Source organism: Alligator mississippiensis, chromosome 8 (genome assembly GCF_030867095.1).
Source record: "Alligator mississippiensis isolate rAllMis1 chromosome 8, rAllMis1, whole genome shotgun sequence".
Taxonomy (NCBI): Eukaryota; Metazoa; Chordata; order Crocodylia; family Alligatoridae; genus Alligator; species Alligator mississippiensis.
In genome coordinates this window covers 37744539-37771863 of record NC_081831.1, presented here as the reverse complement: position 1 = coordinate 37771863, position 27325 = coordinate 37744539, and the positions used below count along the sequence as shown (strand labels likewise).

The window sequence follows — 27325 nt, the reverse complement described above, 5'->3', positions numbered from 1 at the left end:
AGAATTGCATGCAGTACTCCAACTGCGGTCTGACCAGCGCCCGATAGAGCGGAAGTATCACCTCCTTGGACCTATTCGTCATGCATCTGCTGATGCACGATAAAGTGCCATTGGCTTTTCTGATGGCTTCATCACACTGCCAGCTCATGTTCATCTTGGAGTCCACTAGGACTCCAAGATCCCTTTCCACCTCTGTGCCACCCAGCAGGTCATTCCCTAGGCTGTAGGTGTGCTGGACATTTTTCCTCCCTAGGTGCAGCACTTTGCATTTCTCCTTGTTGAACTGCATCCTGTTGTTTTCTGCCCACTTGTCCAACCTATCCAGGTCTGCCTGCAGCTGTTCCCTGCCCTCCAGCGTGTCCACTTCTCCCCATAGCTTTGTGTCATCTGCAAACTTGGACAGAGTACATTTGACTCCCTCGTCCAAGTCACTGATGAAGACATAAAAGAGTATCGGTCCAAGGACTGAGCCCTGCGGGACCCCACTGCCCACACCCTTCCAGGTCGTGACCAACCCATCCACCACGACTCTCTGGGTGCGACCCTCTAGCCAATTCGCCACCCGCCGGACTGTGTAGTCATCCACATCACAGCCTCTTAACTTGTTCACCAGTATGGGGTGGGATACTGTATCGAAGGCCTTCCTGAAGTCTAAGTATACGACATCCACCCCTCCTCCTGTGTCCAGGTGTTTCGTAACCTGGTCATAGAAAGAGACTAGATTGGTCAGGCACGATCTGCCTGCCACGAACCCGTGCTGGTTTCCCCTCAGCATAATTTGCCCTGCTGGGCTCTCACAAATGTGAGCCTTGATAATTTTTTCAAAGACTTTACCAAGGATAGAGGTGAGACTGACTGGCCTATAGTTGCCCGGGTCCTCCTTCCTCCCCTTTTTGAAAATGGGGACCACGTTAGCCCTTTTCCAGTCCTCCGGGACTTGGCCCGTGCGCCACGAGCGTTCGAATATTCCCTCCAGTGGCTCTGCAATGATGTCGGCCAGTGCCTTCAGTACCCTCGGATGGAGCTCATCCGGGCCTGCGGACTTAAAGACATCCAGTTCTTCCAAGTGCCTCTGCACCACCTCAGGATCTACGCATGGAAGTCTGGCGCCTTGCTGCTGCCTCTCTACAACCCCAGTGAGAGACTTGTCATGTCCCTCGCTTAGGAACACTGAGGCAAAGAACTCGTTGAGGAGTTCAGCCTTGTCCCCCCTGTCCGTCACCAATTGTTTCTGCCCATTTAGCAGGGGTCCTATTCCTCCCTGGGCCTTCCTTTTACTCCCTATATATCTAAAAAACAATTTCTTGTTGTCTTTTACTTGGGTTGCCATCCTCAGCTCCATGGTAGCTTTGGCTCGTCTAACTGCCTCCCTACAAGCACAAGCAGAGGAGGTATATTCATCTTTAGTGATCTCAACTTGTTTCCACTTTTTATGTGCTCCCCTTTTGGCCCTTAGGCTGCCCTGGATTTCCCTGGTCAGCCAGGGAAGCCTCCTGGCCCCTTTCCCTCTTTTGCCTCGCTCAGGGATTGTCTTGCTTTGTGCCCGAAGGATCGTTTCCTTAAGGCACAGCCACCCTTCTTGGGCTCCCATCCCTTCAAAACTCCTACTCTGCAGTGCGTCCTTGACTAATCGCCTGAGTGCGTTGAGATCAGCTTTCCTAAAGTCTAGCACTTTCACCCTACTAGTTACCTTACCCACTCGACGTCTTATGTTGAATTCTATTATTAGGTGATCACTGTCTCCCAAATGGCTACCGATCTGGAGGTCCCCTATCATGTCATCCCCTGTTGCCAATACCAGATCCAGTATGGCATTCCCCCTAGTGGGACCATGCACCTCCTGTGTCAGGTGGAGGTCCTGTACACAGGTCAGAAACCTGCGTGAGCAGTGGGACCTTGCTGTCTGCGTCTCCCAGCAGATGTCCGGGTAGTTTAGGTCCCCCATGACTACCGCCTCTTTAGCTTTTATGGTCTCTGAGAGTTGCCTCAGGAGCCCCGCATCTATTTCTTCCCCTTGGTGTGGGGGTCTGTAGCAGACCCCTACCACCAAATCCCTTTCTCCTTGACCCCCATGTAACCTAACCCACAATCCTTCTACTTCCTCAACCTTGGATTCTGTCTTGATGAGGGTTGATGTATATTGCTCACTGACATAAAGTGCAACCCCCCCCGCCTTTCTTCCCCGACCTGTCCTTTCTGTACAATCTATAGCCCTCAATGTGTACCGCCCAGTCGTGGGATGAATCCCACCAGGTTTCTGTTAGCCCCACTAAGTCATAGGTGTTTAGTGCAAGCAGGAGCGCTAGTTCATCCTGCTTGTTCCCCATGCTCCTAGCATTAGTATATAGGCACTTGAGCCCTGCGACTGGTGCCTTTGCTGCCCCACCCCCGCTCTGAGTCCCAAGGGGCCCATTGTTTCTTACCTTCTCGTTTCTTACCTGTTCTGTTGTGCTGGTCTCCCCATGGCTTTCAGGTTTCCAATGCTCTCTTTCTTCAGGCTGGTCTGTCCTTGTGGGTGCCACATGGTTTGGTGGTCCACAGCTTCCCCTGCCCTCGTACTCCCCTCCCCCCGACGAGCCTAGTTTAAAGTCTACCGGAGGAGATCCGCCAACCTAGAAGAAAACACACGCTTACCTTTGGGGGACAGGTGAAGCCCATCCCAGCTGAGCATGTCCCTCGTCGTGATGTGTGGGTCATTGTCCAGGAAGCCGAAGCCTGCCTCAAGACACCACTGCCGAAGCCGCCAGTTGGTCTCTCTGATGCAGTTCTCCTGCCGTCTTCCTCATCCGGTCACTGGTAGGATGGAAGAGAATACCACCTGTGCACCGAACTCCTTCAGCACGCCGCCCAGAGCACTGTAGTCCGCCATCAGGTGATCGGGGGTTCTCCTGGCCGCATCATTAGTACCCACATGGACTAGGACCATGGGGTAGTAATCGGTGGGCTTGATCCTGGCCTGGATTACCTCCTTCACATCCCGAATCTTTGCTCCAGGGAGGCAGCATACCTCTCGTGCTGAGGGGTCCTGGCAACAGATGGGTTCTTCCGTACCTCTCAGGATGGAGTCACCTATGACGAGCACTCGTCGCCTCCTCCTCTGGGTCCTCGTGGATCTCTTGATCTGTTCGGAGTGTGAAGAACGTGGTGTTTCTTCTTGCCCAAGGGTTTCCTCCTCCCCTTCCATCTCCTGCAGGGTCGCCAGGGCCTCGTACCTCGTACCTGTGGCCCTGATGTCCACATGCTGCTGTAACAAGGAGCTGTACTGATGAATCTGACAAGCAAGATGTCTGAGTGTGATTCTATTCCACCCTGCTCAAGTCCTGAGAATCCACAAATGCACCTGCTTTTGGAACATGCCATCATCTGACCCTTGAGACTGAGTCACCAAAAAGCAGTGTGGAGAAGCAGAACCCACCCGCCTTGGAACTCACTGGTTCTCAGGACCTCAAGCAGGTTGGAATAGGATCACACAGAGGCAAATAAGAGGTGGAAAAAATTCTGGCCCCACATTAGGAGCTGGTTAGAGAAGAAAGGCAAATGCCAATGTGAATAGCCACCCATACTACCCACCGTCTAACAACAGCTCAATCAGCCAGGACTGAGCCCACCAATCACAAAGGTCTGGCTTCCATTCTGCTCACTCTGCCCCAGTGGATGGGCAATGTCAAGCCCATTGGTGCTTCCCCCACTGCAGCTTACTCTAAACAAAACCCCTAGCTGCTAGGGCTTCCTGCTGTCACTTGGTCACTCCAGCTCAGGATGACTTCCCACTGGGACTGCACAGTCAGCATCCCACAAGCAGGGCATTGAGAAAGGCTAAACAAGGCAGTGGTTCCAGATAATGGGGCTGACTAAGGTCAGAACCTTTCACCTCAGTTGCTCAGCAAACCCAGAGGGTGGTTTCTTGGTTGGAGCCAGAATTTGGGTAAACTGTTTGCCTGATCTGTGTCTCAGTTTCCCATGTTCCCATTGGTAGCAGGCAGGTAACTGTACCAAACCACTTGGTTTTGTGAAGGTTCCTGAAGAACGGGTATAAAGGACCTGAAGATTCGCAAATGAGCAATGTCACTGAGAAATACAGCATTGCTGCCCTGAGCAAACTGTCACCCATTACTGAACAGCAGCTGCCTCGGGGTGAGATGCTGAAACTGCTAAACAGCACGTTATATAAGACAGGAAGTGGAGAATTGTCTGGAATCCAGGGAATTCCCAAAGGAGAGGCTATTATGAGCTCAGAAGTCTCTAAGCTCTTCTTTTCCAAAGATGATGTGGCTGATGCATGTGAATGGTGCCCCATTTCAGGAACAAGGGATGTCTCTATCACAGCAGCCTGCCCAGACCTGGCCTGCACACCAAGTGTCATTCCAGGCCCCTGGGGACTCCGTGACTCATGTCACTGTAGATGCCTGACTCACTGGTATGGACAATCCAGCTGGTTGCATCCATTGTGCCCATCATGCATTACTTATCACTCTTCTCGTTGTGGGAGCAATGGCAGAGAGTGTGCAGGCTGCCTCTGGGGCTGGGATGTAGCACAGTGCAGTGAGCACATCCAAGCTTTAGAACTGAATCTGTGCACAGGCTCAAAGCCTCAAGGGCTTCAGGAGGGACCTAGAAATTAAAGGGCATAATCCTAATATCCTCAGTGTGGGCTGAAAGTTACTTGCTTGTAAGGCCCCATACTCACTGTCACATGTATAAGCCCTGTGACATTTAAAAATGGCTGCAGAGGTGCTTTATTTAAACTTCATTGAATGAGGTTTAGATAAAGCATCTCATGGCAATTTTAAACACACAGGGGCTTAATACACATGACAGTGAGGCATTTTAATTAGAGCAGCTCTTTGGGAACTGCTGTAATTAAAATGCACCTTCCCACCCCCGAGCACATGTATAGGCAGGCCTGTATTACTGGTGGTGGTGTTCACAAGCTGCAGATTCTCTTAACTGCAGCAACATTCTTTTGTCTGTGCTCTGTTTCCTCCCTGAGTCACCACTTGACTTCTGCTGAGTACCTCCTCTCCTCTCTGTCCCCTTCCCAAGCTGTGATGCACATGGTCAGCAAATTTGCAAGGAGCCCAACAGCTGGAAGGAATCAGGGTTGCTAACCACTTGGGGAGGTGGGGAGGAGACAGGCTATTTATAGTTCTAAGTTCCAAAAATTAAAAATAACAAATATAGAACGGAGGCCAAAGCCCAGAGCTATTTTATTCTTAACTTGCTTTCAAACCTTTTTTGTTCCTGGGACGTTCTGAGCCTGTCCCATTTCCTACTAGGCAGGCGCCCAGAGTACACATTTTTTGGACAGTTACTGGTTTTTAGGAGACTTGAATCTAACTCTGTGCCAGAAATGTTCCAGGCCCCATTTTATGCTTATACAGCAAAATATCTGTTGAAGTTGTCCTTGGCCTGGCCATGATTCCAGATGAATATCGGCAATGTGAGGTTATTTGCAGACCTGTTAGGAAACCAGTGTTTTTGTTCTATTGGAAATTCTGGCATTTCAAGGGGGAAAAAATATTCCAACTCACAAGGTAAAATGAAGATTTCCCTTGGAATTAAAATTCCAACACAAAAAAATTGCATCCTGGACCATCAAATGCCGCTTTTTGATCATGTCAGATAGCTCTCTTTCAGTAACACTCCAACCTTGTGTTTCAACTTTGATTTATTTCCTTTTGATATAATGGTATAATATCAGCATGCTAAACATCATTTATGCATATATAATTATTGTATATTATTTATTGAGTTAATTAGATTTATATGACACCCTCCTTACAAAAGGCTAAGAGTAGCTTACAGTAATAAAAAAGATAAATTATAAAAACATACAATTTTGCAATAAAATATCATGTTGTGGGAGTTGATCTGCTGTCTGCTGCCTCCTTCTTCAAGTCTCTCCTGCCACGACTAAGGGGATGGAAACAGATCTGATGTTAAACCCTGAGGGGAGGGGTAAAAGACACCAGACCACCTAGTGGAATGCTTTGCAAGTGTCTGTTTTATTTGGCAAGGGTCTATACTGCTGGTTACTGGCCTCTTTTGTCCTGGGTGAAGCTCCTTCGCCACTCCTTTCCCCCGATCACAGCAGTTCTACACTGCTTCTGATGCCTGGCACTGTCTCAGGGATTAGAGCCACCAGGGATCATGTCTCCCGCCTCCCCAAGGTCTTGCTGGCTGATCTCCAGCCACTTATCCCTGTGGTAAGGGTTTCCTCCATGTCTTACCAGACCAGGGTCATCTTTTTGTGTCCCCATTCGCAGCGTCCTTCATATTCCAGGTACCTTCGCTGAAAACAGTTTCTTCTTCTTCTTTCTTCTAGTGCCCCAAGGGCAACATTTTGTGCCTCACCCCATCTTTTATGTCTAGGTGTGGTCGTTACCCCCTTATCTATTCCCAGTGTGTGTGTCCTAACCCCACTGTTCACCTGTGTCTTAGTTTCACCCTTAGTAACAGGGGCTCGGCTTAAGCCCCCTGCTACACATGTAATAAAACAATAAAACAAGCAAGTCAAAATGATTAATGGGACCATGTAGAAATTTAGTAAAAAAAAAGTTCTTATCAAAGATTTCAATGACGATGAAACAATATTTTTCTCCAGAAAACTCATCCACTGACAGTTTTCCAGCCAGCTTTAAGTAGCGGCAGTTACAGCTGTGCCCTCAGAGCTGCTCTTCTCCAGCCATTTCTAGCCAACTAACCCTGCCCCTCACCTGATGCTTCACCTTCTAGCTGTGTTGCCCTGGTTTGTCCAGCCAATAGGGCACAACTATGAACAAATACAACTACCATTTAAAATATAAACAAGTGGGAACTTGGGACTTGCTCCATCCCATATCTACGCTGATTTCAGTGGTCTTACATTGGGAGGGCACTTGTACATGTGATGGGGGCTTAGTCCTCAGAGTTTTATTGTATGTACCCGAAATTGAAACAATAGCTGGAGAAGGCAGCAGGGACGGTACACAGGGTGCAGAGCCACTCAGGTGGGTTGCTAGCTGACTAGGTACTGCCCCAGCTCAGAGACATCCAATCCAACACTTCCCTGAGTCCACCCGGGCTTCCAGTGCCCTGTACACTGGGCAGCCCCAGACATCCTGCCAGCTCCAGGAGCCTGCTGAAGGCAGCAGCAGCAAGGGGCCCAATCCTTTTTTTTTTTTTTTTTTGCGGAGCCTGCCTGCCTGTTCCATGGCTGGGGGCTGAGCTGACAGCTGCAACATTGCAATTTGCAACATTGCAAACTAAACTACATCGGGATGCATGGGTGACTGGTGCCTCTTGAGTAAGCGGGGCACATGCCCCCCTGACATCAGCGGCCGATCCCACTGGCAAGGGAGAAGGGGGAGGGGTGCCCCAGCAGGTGATCTCACTCACCAGAAGTCCCGCAGCTGCTTCCAGGAGTGACACGCCGCTTTTGATGGCAGCCCTGCTCCCCAGCTGGTGCTTGTAGGGGGGGCATGGGTGCTCCCACCTGCCTCCCTGCCCGCCAGCTAAACAGGGAGCGCGGCCTGACAGGGGGTGCATCGGCGCTCTCAGAGGGTGCACATGCACCCCCGTGCAAACCCTACACGTGGCCACTGTCTGGATGTAGTTTAGTTTGCAGTGATGCAAACTCATTGAAAACCCCCAAAACTCTCGCACATGTTCAGTGTTACACCATTAAGCCACACAAAGTGACATTTTCATTATGTGTGCATAGTAATGGCATCACGTGTACAGGTGTCCAAACTTGCAGTAATGAGTTAGGCCAGGGGACAAGCTAAGAGCATAAGAGAATGGGGCCTCTCATCCACAGAGCTTCCTTCACTGCTTTGAATCAACTTGCCTCATCCTTTACAGGAGGGGACAATTTTAGGTTTGAGAGGGGAGAATGCCCACAAAGGGTGCAACTGACTTCTGTTGTGACGGTGCTGAGGATCCTTGTCAACCAGACAAAGAGAAAACTCCAACACATTGGCAGACCAACTAGCATTATGGCTCTCTGACATAAACTGTCACCCCTCTCATTCCTAAGAGATAAGGATGAATATGTGCATCTTGAATGGCTCTGTGAAATCAGGATCTATCAGAGACCCAACACTCACAAAGGCCAACTAGTGACTCTGCTGCTATGGCTGTCACTATTCACACAGTTTGGAGGCCAGTTCTCATATTCATTGAGCTGCCCCAGCTCCTGATAACCATTGTAACTGGCAGAACTATGACATGACCTGAATGCTTTTATGTGACACATGGTAAAGGGAATATTTCCAGGGGCTCCCACACTTTTAAGGAGGTGTCATGCCCCTAGAAGAGACCAAGCTCTGAATGGCCCGTGGACTACTGAGAACTTAGAGCAGTAGGTGTAACTGTTATCCTTGATTCTATGTGATCTTGGTAAAGCTCAGTACAGATATAGACAGGGAGAGACCCAGTGACAAGTCAATGCCTGAGAGCCAATGATAAATACAGCAGGGCTGGTACTACCAATAGAGTAGATACCCATGTCACTTGGCATTTTTAGACAAATTCACTTGCATTGTGTGATCCCCCTTTCCTATGATAATGACTCTGAGCCGGTCACTGAACAGAGCCAGAGAGTCTGGTGGACTACATGTCTAGTCAGAACAGATATAATTACAGCACACTCCCAAGAAATTACATACAAGCTAAGCTGATTGTTCAAATTTTACTCAAAGGCTGCAGGGCCCCAGAGAAGGTTAGTATTCCCTTGTGTGAGGAGGCATTGCATGAGAGAAACCCAGGAGCTAGCAGGTGAAACATTTTTCAGAGTGAGTAACTGGAGAAAATTGCTTTTGCTTTAAGGGTTTTTCACTGTTTGGGACAGAGCTTCAGTGCATGCTAAGCTAACTTTGGGCATGAAGTAAACGATGAACAGCTCTCCATGTCCTTTGGGGATTGAACAAGATGCAATAGAGTTTGATTGCAACAAGAAAGACTCAAGTAGATGTCAGAAAAAACTATCTGACTAGAAGGGTACTTAAGTACTGCTAAAGATTACCTGCACAGGTAATGGTTTTTAGAGCAGGTTACACCAACCTCTGTAGGGACTGACTGAGGTAGGGGGTGATGGTGTCTTAGGGCAGAGGAACAGACTATGTATCCTTCAAAGATCCCTTCCTGGTCTATTTTTCAGTCAAGCAGGTGCACCAGTACTTTCTCTGAACTGGTCCAGGCATGAGAATGAGTGACTCTATCCCCACTGGATTGTTGAGATAAGGGCCCAATTAATCAGATGCTTCTCCAGATTCTACCAATATCCCAGGTCAAGCCACTTGCCCTAGGAGACATGTCAGATCAGGTTGTCTCCAGGCCTAAATTAGCTGATGAACTCCCTTCCTCACAGGATTTCAGGCACTCTGAAATAGAGAAGTGCAAGTCTGAGAAGAGACTGACCTTATTTTGAACATAGACAAGCTACTGTGCTGACTCCTTGCGAGACAAGAATGAAAACCAGGTTTATCAGAATGAATTTTCCACTCATCCCCACTGGAAACCTGTCACTGAAGGTCATGAGACATGTGAGACTCTATAAGCCTCAACAGTCTCATGGGGCATTAGAAGGGCACCTATATATTTCCTGGGTTGTGATCCAGCTCCTCTGCATGGGGATAACTGTGCCATATGAGGATGGGAAATTTCACATTGACTCTGGCTTCAAGTCCTGGACATATTGCTTATCACAACTAATCTAATGCAGTGTTTTCTTGTACTCATGAATCATTTATGGAGTGATCCTGATTTCTGAAAAAAGATTTGTTGTGTGTGAGGATTTGCTTAGCAGTTTGGACAAGCAGTCAAAGGTTAGCTGTTCACTTCTGCTCTGTGGCTCGTGATTTGCTGTCTGGTTTGCTCCCCCTAACAGAGTGACTGAAAATTTTTGATCTAGAGAACAGTTAATAATGAGCAGTAAATAACCTAATTTCTGCCAAGAATCACTGCCACTACCTGGCCTGAAATTCCTGAACCTTTGGAGGAGTCACCAACATGTTTCCAGACATCCAGTGGCTATCTGAGTACTCAGGAATGAGGAATAAAATGGTCTCAGATGCCACTGACCTCAGTGCTCTGTGCACAAAAACATTCCCTTTGCCTATCTGAATATCTGAGCTGGTCTCTTCACTCTTGGTTTGTTGCCCACTAAAGCTGTTTTTGTAGATAGGGGTGAGGTTCCACATCAGCAAAGATGTCGGTGCCTAGAGACCTGTGGCCTGGGCTAGGATGCAGTGACACAGAGCTTTCATTTGGGAAATAACCTTATAAATCAGATTAATGGTGTGGATGAATCACTCCCATTTCGCTTGGTGTTGTTTTTCTCTTTAATCTGAGCCTCTAGGCCTTTTTTGCTTTGGGAAAACCTCAAAGCAAGTGACATCCTTTAGGCAGCAATAACATAATCAAATCAGCTGATTTTACTAGACATCCTTCCCATGGTTCCCAGCATCTCCCACCTCCCTGTTGTGAGACTTCTGGACAGAGAGGGCCAGAAATGTGCTGGAGGGGAAGGGTAGGTTGTGAAAGGAGTCGAAAAGTTATGGGTTTCCAGGCTAGATGACTAGTCTATTGAATAAATTGATAATCATGACTCCAAATAGCCTGTAAATCATGTCTTCCCAGCTCCCACCCGCACCTTCCCTCACATGGGGCACATGTGAACTTTGATTCAATTACACCTCTTCCAGTCATGCTTTGAAGACTAGTAACTGCTGGCTGACACCACGAGAAATCCATGTGAATTTCCTGAGTGCATAAAAACAACAAGGGCCCCAGCTCCAAACCGACTGATTGCCTCAGTGCCCTGGGTTACTGTTCCAGAGCTGTGATGGGGTGATGCGTGCAGAAGCTTACATCCCAGCCAGGAAGCCGTCTCACCAAAATAGTCTCATTACCTCTCTCCGCACAATCCCAATGGGCAGATACAAGCATCAGCATCAAAGAGGCAGCCAGAGGAAGCATGTCTGCAGCAGTGAGGGAACAATGAACCAACAGCATGCAACAAATCCTAAAGAAAATACCATGTCAGACAGATGTCAGCCAACGCTTCATTCTCAGGGCTCTGAGCTGAGAACATCCCCTGTCAGCGAGTACTTTGCCAGTGAGAACTGGATACATGCCACAATCTGCAATGTCTCCCAGTCTGCTCTAGAGACATCCTGATTTTTTACAGGGCAATCTAAGCTAAGTGAGGTGTTTCTGAGCCCTGCAAGCTGGGCAGCAAGTTGGGAGGGTCCCAAGGTTCCCTAAATGTACAGCTGGGCAAACAATGCAATACCAGGATCGCAGCCTCATTCAGACTCTAAATGACTTTTGGGTTTGACTGGCCCCATGTCCACTTGCCAGTCACCATCACATATGTAAGAGGGTTGTTAAGAGACTGTTCTTTGTTCTATTGCCTGAGTCACATGTGAACATGGGTCCTAGTACTGTACATCAACAAGAGCGATACCCCTTGTTATTTACGTTATAAGAGCATTACTCATTTGTTACCCTGTGTTATATATGTTGCTTGCTAGTTGCTCATCATTGGATACATCCACACATACGCTTTACTGCACAGTTGATTAAGTAACTCCACAGTAAAGCATCACTATCTACATAGTACTGTCTGGGACAAGTACTATCCTGCAGTAGAACTATTCAGTACGCCAAAATGCACCTGTGGATTTTGACCAGGGCTGGCTGAGGTATGAGAGTGCTAACGTGCAGGTGTTGTCTGCTGGCTAGCCCCACACTGTAGCATCCTTATACACTAACCAGCCCCTCCTCAGCACATTAAGCTGAGGTGGAGCAGCTCTAGGCTGGTGACCTCCTGTGCTCCCTGCTAGCTGGGGCTATTCCACCCTGCCTCAACATGCTGTGGTCCTGGGCATGTATATAAATGTTGTGGACTGCGCCAGAGTTTATTGCTATGTGTTATTTGCCAGGAAGATGCACCTATTATAACCTTGCTTACTCATCAGATCAGGGAACAGAAATGATACTTTGTATCTTGCCTGGCCAGTCATGACAGGCAATGTCATGCTGAATGGCCCATTACCAAAAACCATTCAGCTAAGCCATGTGGCAAATACTGAACAAACAACAAGGCTAACTATAACTAAACCATGAATATTGTTGGGTAAGAACATACTCACTTGTGCTTCCCAGAGCATCTGAGTGGGACCATATAGTATCTCTTGTGGGTAGCAAGGGGTCATGAGCACATTACAACAAGGAGATGGCACAGAATGACATTGTGCCACAGGTGACATCTGCCCTGCAACGGTGAAGGAACTGCTCCTTCACCACCTCTTACCCCTCCTGTCCATCACCCAAACTTTCTGTCCTGCTTCCTTTCTCCACTCCTGACCTCTCCTCCTCCCTCCGCTTCATTCCATTCTCTCCTTATGTGTCCCTCATGCTCTACTTCCCTGAGCTTTGCTCTCTTGTACTTGTATGGGATATCCCATCCCATTCTCCAGGCAGGGCAGCCATCTTATACAGGATGGGATGAAAACACAGGGGCCCTGACTGACTCTTGCTCTCACTGGTATAATACAGGAACGGTCCTCTGCTGCCAAGATGTTTGCCAGGTCACAAAGCAGCAGTATGTTAGGTGAAGTTCTGGGTAGCCCAGACTGGGAAGTCTAGGCAATACTTATCTCCAGGTGCTGAGTAGGTTCCCAGAGCCCTGCATTATAGTCATTTCCCATTACATCACTGGGGCAGTTACTAAAGCACAGCAAGCAGATACCACAGAGCAAGGACATTAAGAAGTCTCAGGCCCTGATCTGCATCTTATGTGGATGACACAGCACTTGCACTGATGACACCAATGGAGCTAACCTCGTATTAGCAACACTGGCAGGTTTCCAAGACTAGAGTAGATGAGGTTGGTATAGTGATATTAACACTTACTAGTCACCCTACAGAGCTAGAAAGGGGGCCACGGCAAATCTCTGTGTCCAACAACCTCTCTACAGAGCTACTTTTGCATTAATTACAGACAAGAGCTGTATTCCCTTCCACAAGGGACTTCAGTTGGAATAAAGCATCGCTGCTAACAAATCTCTCCTGGTCGGGGAAAAGTGGAGTGGATATGCAATGTGATGATATGGCAAAAAGAATCATGCAGTGTCACGGCGGGGTCCTCGCGGAGGGCCATGATCTCCTTGAGGCCCTCTCACCGTGCTACTCTGGCCCAAGGGCACCCTCCATTCTCGCCCGCCACATCTTGATGGAATATATGTAATAGGGAGGCTGCCTTGTGTTTCCTCGGGCCTGTCAGCTCCTGGACCCCTCGTGGGTCTCCCCGCATAATGCACGCTACCCAAGCGCCCTGGCCTTATGGGCTATGCGTGGCTCCTACCTCCCGATACCAAGCCCCAAGCCTCGCAGATGTAAAGGACGTTGTTCGGTCTATACGCCCGCTTCCCAGGCCTCCTCTCTAATGTGGCCCACTCTGGGCTCCCTCTCTCGTGCCCAGCCTCTTGCTGGGACTCCCGTCTAGCCCACTCTGGTCCTCCCCTGCCGGTGTGGTTCCGCTCCGGGACTCTCCAGCGGGCCTCCGGTCCTATGGGCCAACCGCACGGACACCCTCCCTGACTCTGGCTCCCTGCGCTGCTACTCCCTGTCTTCTCAGGGGCAACCGCAGCGCCCTGCCTTGGTCTGAGGGGGATTGCCACACTAGCCTGTGGCCGGGCTCGCTATGCCCATGCGCCCACATTGGGCTACTCAACAAAGCACAATGGCGTTCCCCCTTTCTGGGGCTCACCGCGCCCACACTGGGCTAATCAATAAAACACAATGGTGTTCCCCCTCTCTGGGGCTCGCCGCGCCCACACTGGGCTCCTCAGTAATACCGCCCCTTTCCTGGGGCCAGGGGGCAATCTGGGGTCTCGGTCCCCATCCGCAACCTACGGGTTGCGCCCGCGACCCACTGGCCATGCTCCTCGCCGCCAGCTGCTCGCGCAGTGGCATACGAGCTGCGCCTTCAGGGTCTATGTTCCCCCACACGCAATCCGGGGTCTAGGTCCTCATCTGCAACCTACGGGTTGCGCCCACGACTTACTGGCCGCGCTCCTCGCCGCCAGTTGCTCATACACTGGCGTGCGAGCTGCGCCTTCCCTGGCGCTATGTAGATAATGCGCCCTCTTGGCGCTAGGGCACCCCACACTCTCTGGGGTCCCTGTGATTGAGGCCTCCTCCAACCCCTACAGCCTCACCCAAGCCTCCAGGTGTAATAACACAACACAAAACCACAAGCCCCTAGGCTGTAACACAAATGCAAGCTGCATGGCTAAACTCTAGTGCCCATCCTCTCAGGGCTATCATGAGCTGTACTTGCCACATCCTCACACTCAGAGCTCCTGCCTCCCAGGCTGCTGGCAGAGAACTGCCAGCCTGGCCTCAGCCCTGAGCTTTATAAGGGCCAGGCCCTGCCCCCTACAGGCAGCTGGTTCCCCTTGGTTGCTCCGGCAACCCACAGCTGTGCTCACTTGGTTCTGCCAGGGCTCTCTCCCTGGCAGTTTCTCCTCTCTTAGGAGCAGGGGTACCGAGGTGCCCTGTGACACACAGTTTTGCCCACACAGAGGTGGCATGTTATGGAAAAGGTAGACGGAGAGGTCCCTCTTCACATAACTCAGCTCAAGTTCCTGAGACAGGATAGACCTGATAGACAGACCTGATTAGGGGTTGTGATATGATGATGAAGGCCCTGGTAACCAATCTGATCATGCCTTTAGCAAACCAGTGTTCAAAGCCAAATACATGGATCCCATTAATTAGCTTCAATCACACTGCCTAGGGAGATGAAGAAGGGAGAATCTCAAAGGAGGTTAGGAGCCACATTCCTGTTTCTCAGGTGGAGAAACTGAGCCACAGGGACATGCTGCTACTTGTCTAGGGCCACCCAGGAGATCAATGACAGATGCAGTAATAAAACTCACATCTCCTGAATCCAGTCCAGTGCTCTCTCCACTATACCACCCTACAGGTGCTACCAGTTACTAATAAAATGGTGCTACTAGTTACTAGCACATGGTATATGAGAATGATTCTGAGGCTGGTACTTGCCTCAGTTATTTGGTGAAGCTGTATGAGATAACCAAGCTTTCAGAGGTTGCAGAGGGTTTAGCAACAGTGCTCCAAGCTATGATTCTCAAAAGAGCTAATGCAATTCAGTACCCAGATAACACTGGCTTGAAGCTGGGAGTGAATGTCGAAGTCCCTCTGGCACCATTGTCAATCTCCACCTAAACTAGTATCAAATGTGCAGTCCTTGAACTACATGAGTTTGATCCAACCCTGCCATGGTGACTCCTGTATTCCAAGAGGGGGCTGGCTTAACCCACCCCACAAAGCAGGAAGTGCGTGTGTGCAGGGCTTTCATCAGCAGGATGAGGTCATCTCATGAAATGCATCAAGGGGAAATTAATAAGGCAAGTCCAACTCTGGAGGACTCTGACCACAAATACGGTGTAGCCCCAAGTACTGTGTTTTGGTTCCCAGCTGAGAGATGGAGGGTGTGTGGTGAGAGGTGGAGGGTGCAATGGGTTCACCCCTTCCTGCAGGAGCAGGGAAATATAAGTAAGATGGGTTGAGGTTAGCTCAGCCCTTCCATGGGGCAGGCAAGGGGATCCTCTTCTTTGTTACATATCCAGGGAATCTCTGCTGCCCAAGCACTAATGTCAGACAAGGTCTGAAGCAGTCTCAGCAGGAAGCAGCTACACAGAGTCATTCACATTAATTAGGGAGACAGGAAGCAAGTGAAGGCTTTACTCAAAGCTCAGGCCAGTGGTTGTAGAGGCCTGGAAATTTTGATTTGCTTCCCTCCCCCAAACAAAGCTTTTCTCCATTTCTGTGGCACTCTCTGCATTCCCATGGGCTGTTGAGGGAAGAGCTATGGCATTGTGAGAAAGGCTGCTTGGAGCCAGGCAAAACAGCTGAGCTGGCAGAGCGCCTGCTGGCTTTTGTGAAAGCCCAGCCCTGTTCTGCTCCCCAATGAGGGGTGTGAATGTTTGGGTGCCCTGCAGTCTGCACTGTTCTGGAGGATTGCTTGCTGCTGGTTTTCCATTCAGTGGAGGTAGGTTGGAGCCAGGGGCTCATCCCTGGCTCAGCGGTTGCTGACACCTGCCTTTCCTTTTCACTGGAGGTGCTACAGTAGTGGATTCATCCCCTGAGCAAGACCCAACTAGTCCATCCCAATTAGTCTTCTACTTACCTCCTCAGAATGTAAGGGGGGTGGCATCCATGCACGTTAGACTCTGGGTCTAGGAAACAGAGAAGGCAGATGATTGTAAGGGGCTGGTCACAAGATACTGATGGTGAAGAGAAAATGAGGCAGGGTGTTGTCAGTGCCACTACTTTACAGAGGCATGAATCCAATGGGAATAACTTCTGGCCAAGATAGCATTTAGTTCTGGTGACCCCATAGCACCAGGAAAGAAGGAGGATGAAGACGAGAGCAATGCCAGATATGAAGGAATCGTCAACATGTTCATGGGGCAACAGCCTCTCCTTTTTGCCAGCAGGTAATACATACTATGAAGAATGAGGCTGAAGTAACTCTAAACTACTGTCTATTACACATGTTGGATTGCCAGTCAGAATGTCACATCTTCTCTCCAGGTAGCAGGGAAACAATAGCTTTTGGGTCATTTCAAAGGGATTGGTAAAATGCAGTCTAATGGTCAGGGTGTCAGGTGTCCCCCCAGTGCCTGATCCCTACAGTAGGTGAATTTATTGTGTCCATAGCTAAGTAATGTTCACTCATGCTGTCATAACCCATATTTTAGCTCCTGAGATCTCCAAGGTGTCAGCCAAGTTGGGAGCTATCACAGCTACACTTGACAACCTGCTGCAAGAATGCCATCAGCATTAGCTGAGCATGATGGACAAGGTAAGGATAACATTTTCCAATGGGTCAATGTGCCATTCTCAAGTGATTTAGGCACATAGGAGCCCCGGCCTCATTGATTTTCAGGTACCCAGGTCAAGTCTGACAATGAGATTTATGCTCTCATATGTCATTTATGTGGTTTTGAAAATGTTCCTCTGAGTCTATCCAGTCTTTGCTGACTTTCATTACTCTGATCCTATGAGTTACTCAGACCCATGGACACTGAGCTTGAAGTCAAGTTAATCATGAGAAATCTCCAAGTGTGAGTCTGAAGATATGAGATCCAATCAAAGCAAAGAGCTGAGCCAAGCACATCCAGAGCTTACCTCCCCACCATGCAAACACTGTGTTCTCCTCAAACAGGCTGTGACTGAGGACTGGATGCTCTGGTAGCACCCAGGGAGACAAGACCATCAGCTTCCCAGCTTCTCACCTGACACAGGAAGGGAGCTGCCAACATGGGGCAATGGGCAAGGGGCAGAGAGAACTAGAAAAAAGATCCCTGACTGTGGATCTGTGTTGGAATAGGAAAATGAGACAGGTGATTAGGGGTGGGTATTGGAATAGGGAAATGACACAATACACCACCAAGTCTTGCCCCTTGAGCTCACTAGTACAAGTTCTTTCTGGGCTGGGACCAAAGATGGCCATTCTAATGAAAGAGCTTACCAGCTCTTAGACAAGTGACCCCTTCCCAAAGAGCCCATTGCAAATGGGACCTCTGCCAGCCTCTACAGCAAGGCCAAGCTCTGAATGTTTTACACAGGGAGAAAACTGCTTTCCCCACTGAGATAGCTTCTTCTAGACAGGGGCTCAGGTGCCTTAGCCAGGCTAGTTACATTGATAAGGCCTATGCTGCTACTGTTCTGAGAATAAGTAGAGCCTCTAGGTGAGCACTAAGGCAGTAAATTAAGGCAAGCTGGTCACAGCTTGGAAATAAAGATCTTTTGAGCTGCAACTCCACAGATGCTAGTGAGTAAAGGGATGGCACTGAATTAATTTATTTTCCTGGTCCTCCTACCCCCATGCATTAGGAAGCACTAATGATGGCAGTGAAATCCTACTGGAGGGATCAGTGTCTGTGGAGAAGCTATCTCCTCTTCCACCAGCCAGATCCCATATCTTCAACCACACCCTGCTCTGTCTTTCCCCTCTCATCCCTTTATCTCAGGGGTGGGCAAAATGTGGCCCGGGGGCCGGATGCGGCCTGCCAGGCCATTCTATCCGACCTGTGGGGCCCCTAAAAAATTTAGAAAATTAATATTTATCTGCCCTGGGCTGCCTGTCATGTGGCCCTTGATGGCTTGCCAAAACTCAGTAAGCGGCCCTCTGCCCAAATTGCCCGCCCCTGCTTTATCTAGTCTGACTACCCCCACCCCAAAAGCTCCAGGACTGCTTCTTCTCCCAAGAGGACTCCGGTGTGATGCTGGGCTTCTCTGTATCTCCCTTCTGGTAGCAGGTTCAGCTCAGCCTGAGGTCAAACCCATCTGGAGTAAATGAAGAGCCCCTGGACTACCATGAGCTTGATGGGTGGAATGAGTGAGGCAGAAGTCTCACCTTGCTGCTCTCTGCCCTGAGTGCAGCTGAAGGGACTTCACTAACATGCAGAGTGTGCTGGCCACAGAAACCTGCAGCAATAAAGGTAGGGGAACAAATGTTCTGCTTACACACATGCAACTTAACTGCACAGTATTTCCCAGAGGACACCAGCTCTTCTGGGCTAGTTATGCAGTAACAGCCATGCTAAATCACAGTGTGCCGGTGATATAATCTATCTCAAAAGGCATCAGGGACTGAATTTATTTCTGCCGTGGTCGATGCACAATGCATTAGCATCATTGCATGTTACTTTCAGGATGGTTGCCATGGCTTTCAGAGATGGTACATGCCGGTTACTGTGCAAGTGGCATATGAATCAACCCGATGTTTGGGGGGAATAGGGCAGAAAACCTCATTCATCAATATCACAAAGCTTTAAGACAGAGGAAATGAAGAGGAGACCACAGTCAGCTCACAAAGGTCACTGTGATCTCTCTCACCTAAGACTGCCCCTGCAGGACCCCCCATTCCTGAATTCCCTTTTGGGTAGCATGGCATTGCCTCACCGTGACATGGTGGGCATCTACCCAAAATGGAGGCACTTTGGGCACATACACTCTATGGATTTGTCCCTCTCCATGTGCAGTGCTGGCAAGTTCCTCCTGTTTTGCAGAGTAGGGCCAAACCAAAACCAGCCTTGCAGACTGGCTGCAGCCCTGTTTGTACTAAGGTTCTCACCACTGAAGACCATGTGCCCCACCAGAGCTAACAGTTATGAGGACCTGTGCTAATGCTGTCCTGGTGTAGACTCAGCCAAGCCTGTCTTCCTAAGACAGTGAGAGCTTCATTCCTTCCATATGCAGAGGCAAGAAAAGATGGCTAGAGTCCAACCCCATGTCACAGCTGCATTAAACATGGTAACTGTCACAGTATCATGGGTCCTACAGAGGAGTGCCCTACCTTGACTGTGCTCTCCCCATTCCCAAAGGCAGGGCCACCCCAGTTCAATGCAGCCTCACCATACAGCAGGCTCAAGCTGATGGGATCTTGGTTTGAACTGGTCAGAGCTGGAGGAATTCCCTTTGGTTAATGCTGGTACTCCCTCCTTCTGCAGGGTAGATGGAGTGGGGTAGTGTGAGCGAAGAGTTCATGGTCTCAAGTGAATTTGAACTTCTTTCCTTTCCAGCAGCACAAGCAGATCTTCTTTAGGCAAATGGTGACAGGACTCAGGAACAGGGAAGGGGAGGGCTTCTGTTCTGGGCAGCCAAGGGCTCTCTACTCAGAGGCCGTTGGAGCTAAGAGAGCACTGGACTGGAACTCTGGCTCTGAGCTGCCCTGGTGGGTGGCCTTACGAAAGTCATATCCCTGCTCTATTTCTCAGTTTCCCCACCTGTAAAATGGGTGGGTGGTCTTGGCCTCCTTTGTATACCCACTCTCTGGACTCTGCTGTGAGGCAATACATTGGGACTGACTACAAACAGGAACAAACACCTGGTTGATATATGTTCATGGGGAACTGCACTGTAGGCACTCCCCTCTGCACATGGGCATATGGAGAGGCAGCTGCAAAGCATCCAGCTGCTCACACCTGGGCACTTGCTGAACACTGGAGTGCTTCCCTTTTGGTTTTTCTCCCAGTCCAGGCACTGAACTCTCCCCATCTTCCTTTGTGCACAGCACTGATTACTGGAGCAGGGCTGCAAGGAAGAGGGGAATTTGTGCCAAGCTCTTCCTGGCCGCCTGCTGTCCTGGCACTGCAGAGCCCCAGGTGTTGACAGGCGTGGAGTTTCACAGCTCTTCTTTCTGTCATAACACACAGTCAAATCCTCAGGAGGCCGCGAGGCAAAAGTAGGTTAACATAACTCACTGGACTATGTGTCCATGCCCACAGAGGCATTGAGGAGGAGCAGGTGTGACCCAGAGAGGCTATGGGAGTTTTAGGGGAAGATAGAGTTGCCATGCAAGGTCCTCATGGGAAAGGAAGACTGCTGGGAGCAAGGAAGCACTGGAGCTAGTCGCTCCACGGCAGGAATAGCATTTTGCAGACGCAGCAATCCATCTGCTCCGTCACACACACAAACACTTCCTCACAGCTAACGCCAGTATACACAAGCAAGGCTCCTGTATGCCCCTGAAATACACAAATGTTGCTCACCCCTTACTCAATCACCCTTCACACAGTCTCCATCCTCACACACTCCCATTGCATCGCCCCCACTCTTCCCACACACAACCTGCTCAGCCTGTACTGTGCTAATAGCACCCATGTGTAGCCATGCCTTCTGCTGGGGCCACCCAACCTGCTGTAGTGCTGGTGACTGACTAAGCCAGATGGTGCCCAGCCCTGGTATACCTGGACCAGGGAGGGTAATGGGACAGAGATAGGAACAGGTGTTTTATAAGCAACAGCCTGCTAGCTGGCACTTTATCTAGATGCACAGGTACAGGCAGACTAGCCAGTCCCAGGACTTTTGTGGCAGTATCAGGGAGGGAGTCACTTTCTATGGCTCTCCTGGCTTCCACTGAGCTCTTGCCTGCCTGGGTTCTTCACAGGTGTGTTAGTGATGTGTAAGGAACAACCTGACCAACTTCTGTTGCCTACCTGCAGCAAGTTAAATACTGTTGAGCAATGCTAGGCTTCTCCCACCAGGCCTACGTGCCTCAACATCACCCCTTCCAGGAGGATCAGAAAAGCCTAGGGTTTAAGGGCCCATTCCATTCAGTACTCCACCTCTCCTCCTGTGGATGATCCAGGGCATGTCATGCCAGTCATGAACATGGGTTCTGTGACATGGATACATGTCCAGAGGAACTGGACAGAAATCCCCCACTCCCCATCACTAAAACCTTTCTATTGAGTTTGAAACCATGATGGAGCCTGGAGTCCCTCAGCTGTGAATTCTCACAGTGTGCAGCTTGCTGACTCCCACTCTCTGCTTCTGCAGGCTGGCCCACACACCGCACAGAAGGTACCAGCTGTCTGAAGAGTAAATGTAGGTCAGGCCCTTAGCATCTGCTCATCCGTTGCTGTGGGTCCCAGCATCACCCCAGCCCCACCCAGGACAACCTAGAGGGCATTTCTCCATTGACAGGAAATAGTGCACAGGGCCAAGGCCATCTACTGAAACAGGGACTGGAAGGGAGAGGCAGTGCTTGTTACCTAACAGCCCTCATTCACCCCAGGGAAATCTGCTTTCACTTTCATATTTCTGCACAGTGGAGGAGGGAGGCACTGCTATCTAATCTCTGGGTTTAATGGGCCTGAGTCTGGCAAGAGACCTGGAGAGAGGATCTGCAAAACGAAGCAGGTCTGCCAAAGGGAGAGGCAATACTAGAGGGAGCAAGAAAAGAGGCGGGGAGATACATCTAAGGACAAATAGGTTCAGGATCTGGGAATTCAACCCTAGCAAAAGTAAAGGGCCAAAATGCAAAGTGGGAGTGGGAAGAGGAGATAAAAAGAGACTGCTGCTGAACAAAAAGATGAAGAGTGACAGCGTGAAGCAAAGAAAGGAATGGGAATCAGTGAGACTGGTGTGAGCATGAAACAAGGAAAAGCTGAGGATGCCCTTGCAGAGACAAAGGATGGCCCAATGGTTACAGAAGACAGGATCTGGGAGATGAGCTCAGTTCCCTGCTCTGCCAGAGACTTCTTGTGGGACCTTGGCCAAATCACTTGGCCTTGCTCTCACCCCACTGCTTCATGCAGGGGTTTGTAAGAGAATCACAGGAAGTAGTGGAAGGTGCTCCACCAGATCAGTGGTGGCAGCCATAAAAAGCCAACATTAAGACCAAAGCAGTATGAAGTAGGTGTTCCAGCAGGGCCCTGCCTGCCCTCCAACAAGCATGTAGACAAAACCTGTGCTATTGCTTCGTGACGTGTTAGGGTACCTCTTATGTTGAGCCCATAGGCATTAGCAGGACAGTTCTGCAGTGACCACAGGCCTGGGCCTGTTTCCCTAGGTTACTGATGGGTTCATACTGTGCGGGCCGGAAGCGGTCCCAGGTTCTCGGGGGCACGCAACGCAGGCTGTGGCCAGCAGTCCTGGCACACGGGTCGGGGAATGCAGGCCGGCGGGCTAGAATTAGGCACGGACGCTTAGCGGTTGATTAAAGATTATTTTACTTACACCGAAGATGGTCGCGGTGCAGGCAGGAAAACTTGCTTGAGCTGCAGTTACAGACAGAAAAGAAGAGAGGTGGACAAGAGTTCCTTCCACGCGAACCTCTAGCCCAATCCGGTTGAAGGCTCTAAACACACGAGCCCGTCATGTCAACCGAAGAAAACAACTCGGAGAAAGAGCTCTGGATACACTCACACGAAGTTTGCTAGGCTCCGTGGAACTTGCGCGCAGGGAAGGGGTTCATCGAGGGATCGTTCGGCGACGGGGAGAGGCCAGAGGTTGATCAGACCCCTATAGCTTTCTCAAGGTATACGCTGGGTCTGATAGGCTCCGCAGCGCTTAGAGATCTTCACGAGACGTGAAGTTCTCCTCCTCCAGATGGTTGTGGAGTCCTCCAACTTGGGCAGAAACCGCTCAAGCCTCTTATACGGCTAGCAAGCCAATCGCTAGCCGCCACGTGGGAATAATTTAGAACTGGCCAATAGTGTGGAACAAATTTGCATGCGGGTGGCGGGAACTCCTTTGCACCGTGCATTTCTCTTTGCAACTAAGAAATGCACCTTGCAAAGAAAGCTCCGAGTGGCGGGAAATAATTTAGCAGTGCCGAAGCGCACACACATCAAATCACACCCTTGGGTTGTGACACATACCTTTGGCCCCTGCCTGCCACAAGCACTATGATACCTGTTGCCCCAAGAATTAGCAGCTGCTGTCCTGCTGACAGTAGCAGAGGTGGAAGCCACAGTGTAGAGTACAGGGTCAGGGTGACATGGACATGCTCTAGGGCAGTGGTTTTCAACCTGTTTTGCATCAGGACCCATTTGTAAACATAGATGGCCAGTGTCCCTCACTCTCAATCCACTGTCCCTTGCCCCAGACCCCAGGCCCCCAGTATTTGGGGTAGGCGGTGGGTGTGTGTGGAGAATGGGGGGCCCCAAACAGCCCATCGCAGGCTGGAACTCTGCCAGCATGCAAGGGAAAAGCCACTGTTTCCCACATTTTTCTCCTTTAAAGGCAAATTCACTTTTCAAATTTGTTGATCCATTTTCAAAGTTTGTTCACAAACCTTTCATATATTCTTGCGAGCCACTTTTGGGTTGCAACCCATGGGTTGAGAAATGCTGTGCTAAGGAACACAGCGGTGAGAATAACCAGCAGCTGTTCTGCAACACTATAGCTGCCTCCCTGAGGGAGCAGACCCAGGGACTAGCAGCAGGCAAATACTCCATGGGACCAGATCAGACTGGATAGGTCTCTGAGTTGCACAGGGAGCTGGAGATGTTTCCATTTACAGGCAGCAGGGATAGCAAGAATCTAGGGGGATGAATAACACCCAGCCCTACCAGGGTGCTGAATGAGTCCCTTGTTGCTACGGGGCTTCTGCTTGGGGCCTGGGTCTGACAGAATAAGCAAGTAAGTTTTCTCTAGGAAGGGAGTAACCATTAAAATCCTTCTTAACCACCCCCTAACAAGTTCATGGTCTCTGCAATGTTACCAAGGGGTCTCCAATGTAGCCAAGAGCAGGGACTCTCAGACTGGGCACTGGATCATGGGAAAGCTCCTGCCTTTCCTGTATTGTTCAGTGGGTGGCAGGTAGATCCCTATTAATGGGAGCAGTTCCCAGTAGAACCCAGCATGGAACCAATAATCCCCTGGAAATAGACAACTCGGGTCCAGATAGGGGCCGATTCAGTAGGAAGGCAGGACTGCCAAATTCAGAGAGAGGCCAAGATAATGAATTCCTGCCCTTGTCCTATCCAAACACCCTCTAAATTTCTTTCTAACATCACAAAATATCTTGAATACAAATTAAATCAATCAATAAACAAATTAATAAGGAAAAATAACCTTATTGCCCAGTCTCAAGAGCCTGTCACAATCTCAAGATTATTGGTGCTTGTCCTGAAAGCTCCACCCTGCCTTGGAATTCAGTGTTTCATACCAGTATCTAAAGTTTCCAGTGCTCCTGGTTGCAGGATACAACTTGAAAACATGATCCAAGTACAATCTAAAAGGCAAATCTAAACACCCCCAAACAGGCTGCATTTTACAAACCTCCTGCATTTGGGGCTCCTGCGATATGATCTTTGAACCCTTGGGGTTCGCAGTCAGTCAATAAAAATCACCACAAATGATGTGTCTCATGATGTCCCAAGTGACAGGCATATTAGAATATTGCATGCCTCTCTTATGGGAAGTTGTTTGTTTTTTCCTCTTCCTTAAATGTCTCTCTCTCTCTGGGTGTGAGCCAGGGGAGTTTTCTTTCTGCTTGACAGCGGGAGGCAGCAGTAGTTTCAAGGAAACTCAGAGATAATCCATCAGGGGACTGCTGACCTAGCATTTCAAGTGGGGGCAGTTTGCCTGTCTGAGTTCAAGGTCAAGAGCTGTAAATGCCTTGCTATTAATAGTTCCAGGATAGTAGTCTAAGGAAAACAAGAGGAAGAACAGCTGGGGGGTGGGGATGCAGGAGATAAGGGACTGGGATTGGGAGGTGTTTGCTCTTGCCAGGTAAAAGGGGGAAATGACTGAAAAAAGGAATATGGAACACGAATAAGAAAGCAAGTGCTTTGATTGCCGGTCCACCCAAACTTTAAAACCAACTGCCTTGCAGTGGCAGCAGCATTTCTAGTCAGGCAGCACTGAGGGAGTCAATTGACTTCATGGCTCATTATAATCCACCTGATTCCTTCTAAACTCTTCATTCCACAGGTGTTAATGATGGTCTTGATGTTCCACCAATCAAGCTATCCTTTGTTCTGCAATTCTGCTGTCTGTCACCTGCTCCTGATAAGGAAGCTTCTATTTCACAGCCCTGAAGATTGTTTTTAACTCATTCCAATGAAGCTATCTATGTTTTTGATTCAATCTTAAACTGCACAATGCAGCCATAGGCCTCTGGCATATTAGTAAAGTATCTAGTTTCTTTTTAACTGGAGAAAAATATGTGTTGTTTTATGTGTGTTGATGCACCTCATTATCAGTACCTCCTTTTCAAAATTCTAGATCTGCCCATGGGTGCAGCCCACCCTTCTTTGTGCAAAGGAAGTTCTTCAAGGCCCAGACCCATCTGCCAGGATTCGGAGAGGATGAAAGGATCCTCTGCTTGGTGGGCTGTGCTCCCTGAGTCTCCCTTGATCCTGGCCTTGCTTCACTGTCTGACCACTTGGGAGACTGCTGTCCTGCCTGGGATGTCAGGGAGGAGCACCTCACCCCATTAATATGGGGCAGGGCAGATTTTTAGACCCTTCTCACAGTACTAAGGGGCTGAATCATCACCTTCAACCACACCATGATAGCACTGTTCTTGATACCCTCTAGGGCAGGGGTTTTCAACCTTTTATAAGTGTATGCTTTCTGACTCAATGTTTCAGCTCCTGTACCCCCTTATATTTTTTTCTTGTTTTTAAGGCGGGGGGGGAGGAGGGGGGCACAGATTGAGGCTCCTGTGGTGAGAGAGGGAGTGGGGCTGGGGCCGGAGCAGGTGCTGCACAGCTGGGGCAGGGCGAGTGCAGGATGGAGCCATGAGTAGCTTGTCTGGGACCCACGGGGAGGGGGGGCAACTCCCACTGCTGTGCGCACTCCAAGAGGGCATGGGGGGGTGCCCCCAGATCAGCGCATGGGGCGGGGCAGTCTGACCAAGTGGTGGGGGAGGGATTGGGGCTGGGGCAGGGGCAAGGGCTGCCTAGCCAGGGTGTGTGGGGAGCAGCTCTCACCTCTAAACCCCCAGGAGGGTGTGGAGGGCATGTGTCCCCAGATCTGCATGGGGCAGGGCAGGCTGCAGCCTGTGGCTGGGGTGGCATTGGGCTCTTCCTGGCAGGGGCTGAGCTGGGCTGTGCTTGGGGTGGGCGGCAGTGGTGCTGGGAGGAAGGGTGGGGGGGCTACAGTGAATTCTGGAGTGGCTGCAGCCCCCCCCATAGTCCTGCTCTCATGGGCCCTCGCTGCCACTGCTGCCCACCCAAGCACAGCCCGGCTCAGCCCCCGCCTAGAAGAGCCCAATAACACCCCAGCCGCAGGCTGCAGCCCACCCTGCCCCATGCAGCCATCCCAAAATTCACCATAGCCCCCCCAACCCTGCTGGGAAGAGCCTGGTGCAGCTCCAGCCCCAGCCCCAGCCCCAGCCACAGCCTGCCCCGCCCTGCTCTGCACACAGATCCAGGGGCATGCACCTCCCATGCCCTCCCAGGGTGCATGGAGAGGCAGTGCTGGGGGAGAGGTGGGTCCACACACAGTGGTAGCTGCCACCACCACCACCCACCACCCGCTATTGGCTGAGGGTGGTGGCCCCACAGCCAATCAGGAGAGCGAGCTGGGGTGGGTCCTGTTCCCGCAGGTGAGAGGCAACGTGTCTGTCCATGCCCGCCTGCCCGCACATATCCCCTACGGCCTTTCTAAATACCCCTGGAGGTACACGTCACGTACCCCTGGTTGGCAACACCTGCTCTAGGGCACTGCTAAGACCTCTCAGATCTGCTGCTCCACAGCTACTCCAGCCAGGACCTCCTTGAGCAGGCTGCCAGGACACAAGTAGTGGCACAGGGAATGTAAGACACAGGCCAAAATTCAACGCTCCCCACTCCCCGCTCCTCCCCACCGCCTCAAATAGTTAGCTTGTCCTCTGCAGCAGAAGCTGAACCTTGGTCTGTGGAAGCACGAGGCTGGAGTATTAAACCTGTGCATGCCTTGGCTTGTCTGCATCAGTTTCACTTAATCAGAAACAGAAGCTGCAAAGAGACCCAAGGCCTCGGAGGTGAGGTGGTTGAGCCCTGCTTATCCAGTGCCCTCG

General features: G+C 50.1%; 1 long non-coding RNA gene across 1 annotated transcript; it reads left to right on the top strand.

The window, feature by feature from the left end:
• The first annotated feature begins 8711 nt into the window (after positions 1-8711).
• Positions 8712-25466, top strand: LOC109281803 (uncharacterized). Its single transcript, XR_002088579.2, has 4 exons — positions 8712-8774; positions 16779-16882; positions 18339-18524; positions 25252-25466. It is a non-coding gene; the product is annotated as an uncharacterized LOC109281803 (long non-coding RNA).
• Positions 25467-27325: the final 1859 nt, after the last annotated feature.